General features: G+C 44.6%; 1 long non-coding RNA gene across 1 annotated transcript in view; it reads left to right on the top strand.

Moving 5' to 3' along the window:
• The first annotated feature begins 2252 nt into the window (after positions 1–2252).
• The window catches only part of LOC109167943, a 28072-nt gene continuing 26624 nt past the window's right edge, over positions 2253–3700 (top strand). Inside the window, exon 1 of the long non-coding RNA XR_002051945.1 lies at positions 2253–2263. This is a non-coding gene — a long non-coding RNA (uncharacterized LOC109167943). The remainder of the gene's footprint in view (positions 2264–3700) is intronic.

The raw sequence follows: 3700 nt of genomic DNA, 5'->3' as shown, positions 1-3700 counted from the left end.
TTCCCCACATTCTTGCATTGCTCGTCTTAGTTTCTTGTTGGAGATTTCTGGCTGATCGACCAACTCTCGTCGTTCTTCTGTGGGCTTTAGACAAACCTCCTCGAGGGTGATGTATTGTCCCTCTCCGATATGGTAGATGTCGTTGTGGCGGAGGTTCTGGGGGTTAAAAATCATCCCGCTTACGGGTTTGATTTCCGTGTGGCTTAGGTCCACTCCTTTCTTTTCCATGATCCAAGTTAGGATCATCCCCTAGGGTAGACTAAACCGGTTGCTAGACTTGCAAAATTCCATGTGTTTTAGCATAAGGGCGGGTAGATTGAACTTGACCTTGTGTTTCAGAAAGTAGGCAAAGGTGCACTCTAAGCTCCCCACGTCTTTGCTCTTGTTCGTGGGCAACAAGCTGTCAGTTACAATCATGACTAACAACTTCTGTTCGGCAGTTAGCCATTTCCTGTTTGGCCGGGTGGCCGAGGTGAAGCCATCTTCCCTTCTTAGTAGGTACCCGAGGTAATCCTTGTACCCCGTGCCTTGGGTATCGATCCATGCCTTCCGGTCGTAGTCTAACACACCCGTGGTGGTCAGTTTCAGGAGTTTGGCCAAGCGGCCTTCGGAGAGCAATATTTCTTTGCCCCGGACCTTGGTGGTGATTTCCAACTTGTCACCCCGCTTGACGGCTACCAAGTGGCGATAGAATTCTTTCACCAACTCGGGGTACGTATATCCTTTAATTGTGAGATAGGTATCCAAAAGCCCTTGGAAATTAAGCATGTCAACCAATTCCGGAGAGAATTGGTCGGGTTCGAGGGCTTTACCTCCGATCACCGTGTAGTCAGCATTGTTTCATTCCAGGGTCCGGATCTCAATGGGCTTCTTTGGCATTGCGAGATTTTCCCAAGGTGGTGTTTTTCTGGAGACACTTTTCCTGGCGAGGCTCCGGCAAAAACCTCGGTGAAGCTCCGGCGAGGTTTTCCGGCGACGAGGCGGCGAAGCGGCTTGGTGTTTTGGGGTTGATAACAAGGCACGGCTAGCCTGGCAGAGTTAAAGGTTGCGTTGGCAGCGGGAGAGCGACGGGCGGCGTCCGGGTCGATGACAGCAGGCGTGTGGGGGGTGGCGTCGGTCGATTGCGGTGGCGGCCGTCGGCGGGAGCCGGGTGGCGATCGTCGGAGGGTTTGATGGCAGCGCGACGGTAAGTTGCGGAGGTGAGGGGGCGTCGGCGGTTTGTGGAGAGGAAGAGAGAGAGGGAGAGAGAGAATGTGTTGTAGGAGGAAGAAGGAGGGTTTTTTATTTGGGGGTTTTTGTGGGTTTTAGGGATTTAGGGGGGTTTAAGAAGGGAGTGTTCCCTTGAGGGTTCAAGAAACACTTATAGCTTAGTGGTTAAAACTTTGGTTTTGTAAGTGAGAGGTCCAAGGTTCTATTTCCATTGGTAGCATTAGTCTTCTTTGTTGTGCATCCTTTGGATCTTTTCTTATCTTCCTTTTGACCCAAAGTGGTAAGAGGTTTGGGGAATGTTTTAGTCCCTCTTTTCATGCTAATTTAATTGACTTTGTCCTTTATTCATAATAATTTCTAAGTAACTAAACTAAACAAGTGGTTTTACTACGAGGGTGGGTTACAGGGGTTCACTGATCATCCTAAGCAGAATTCTTCTCCTTGGTTTTCTTCCGATTGATTTGCGGGGTCCTCGTCTCCTAGGGCCACGTTTTCTTCGTCGAAGTTACCCTCGTTTTCAAGATCGGCCTGAGTGCGGCTCATGACGAATACTTTTCTGGGAGCACCGTAATTCCCTTGATTGTTTGCGCCCCCGTGTTGGCCCATAATTGTAGGGCGCGAGTTTGGGGTTGAGTGCACTGGAAGGACTTGTGTCCTTCTCCCCCGCAGTTGAAACATCGCCAGGGGTTCCCCTGGCAGTCCTTGCCTCTATGGTCCTTGTTGCACCTTTGGCAAAGGAATGGCCTCGCATTAGTTTCGTTGTTCCTCAGGGGTGGCCCTTGGCCAGCTGGGTTGCTTGGCCTTGTGTTAGTGTCGTTCCTTGTCCTTTTTACAGGTGGTGCCCCTCCTCCCGTGTTCCTTTTACGAATCTGTTCTTGGACTCCTCGTTGTAGTAGTTGGATTCGATAGAGGTTGGCGGCACTGGTGTAAGATTCGTTGAGGGTTCGGGGTCCGCTGACGATTAGGGCTTTTCGGGCTTCGAAATTGAGGCCTGACACAAACTTCTCTATCTTGGTCGTCTCTGTAGGGACCAATTCGGGTGTGAAACGGGCCAGTTCGAGGAACCGTCTATGGTACTCCATGACAGTGGCCATCCCTTGTTTTAAGTGGAGGAATTCCTCGTACATGGTCGCCCTTACTGTGCGGGATAGAATCGTTCTCATAGTCGTGTCTTTAGGCTTTCCCAGTTGAATCCCGGTTCTTGTCTGTAAGTGGGTCTCTCGTGGATCCACCAAAGGTCGGCCTCGTGTACGAAGTAGAACGAGACTATTTCTACGTGGCGCTCCTCTGGGCATTCCACTAACCCGAGGATTTGTCGAAGGTTCGAATCCATTCTTCGAGGATCGTGGGGACCTCTTCCCCTGAGAAAGGTTGAGAAAGAAGAGAAAAGCAAGTCACTGTGACTCAACAGAAAGAAAGAAAGAAAGCGAGTCATTGGGACTCTAAAGAAAGCGAGTCAATGTGACTTTAGAGAAAGTGAAGAAAAGCGAGTCATTGTGACTCTAAGAAACCTCCATAGAAAAAGTATTTCTTGTTAAGAGTGAGAGTGTATATATATCTATATATATATATATACTTATACTAAAGCATCATGTTCATCTTATTGCATGATTAAATGATTTGCACGTGTTGCATGAAAGTATGATAAGAAGCATGACTTTATTTTGTCAATTATTGAGTTATATGATAGCATGAGATTGCTTATTGAGTTATATGATAGCATGAGATTGCCTATTGAGTTATATGATAGCATGAGATTGCTTATTGAGTTATATGATAGCATGAGATTGCTTATGGAGTTATATGATAGCATGAGATTGCTTATTGAGTTATATGATAGCATGAGATTGCTTATTGAGTTATATGATAGCATGAGATTGCTTATTGAGTTATATGATATCATGAGATTACCTATTGAGTTATATGATAACATGAGATTGCTTAATGAGTTATATGATAACATGAGATTGCTTATTGAGTTATATGATAGCATGAGATTGCTTAATGAGTTATATGATAGCATGAGATTGCTTATTGAGTTATATGATAGCATGAGATTGCTTATTGAGTTATATGATAGCATGAGATTGCTTATTGAGTTATATTGATATCATGAGTTTACTTATTGAAATATATGATGATATGGAATTATTGTTAAGATATATGTTAGCATGAGATTGCTTGTTAAAGGTTAAGTATATTGTTAACTATCAATTTGAGTATGATTAGTGTATATCGCCATGATAAGATAAGTATGTGAAAGCATGAGATTGTTGATGAGTTAAATGTTTGAGAAAGTATGCTTATATGATAATTAGTTTGTAAGCATATAGAAACCCTGTTGAGCATGTTGCCTAAGTGATTGAGAATACTTGATCTAACTGAGTGAAACAAATGTTTTCCAAAAGTATATACTGTAGTATCTTACAGGGTTGAGTGACATTATACTTAGGTTCGTGCTAGCGGGTTGTTTTCTACTTGTTGTTTGTTA

This window comes from Ipomoea nil, unplaced genomic scaffold (assembly GCF_001879475.1).
Source record: "Ipomoea nil cultivar Tokyo-kokei standard unplaced genomic scaffold, Asagao_1.1 scaffold3170, whole genome shotgun sequence".
Lineage (NCBI taxonomy): Eukaryota > Viridiplantae > Streptophyta > Magnoliopsida > Solanales > Convolvulaceae > Ipomoea > Ipomoea nil.
Note: the sequence above shows the minus strand (reverse complement) of the source record. Positions and strands in the feature narration are given on the sequence as shown.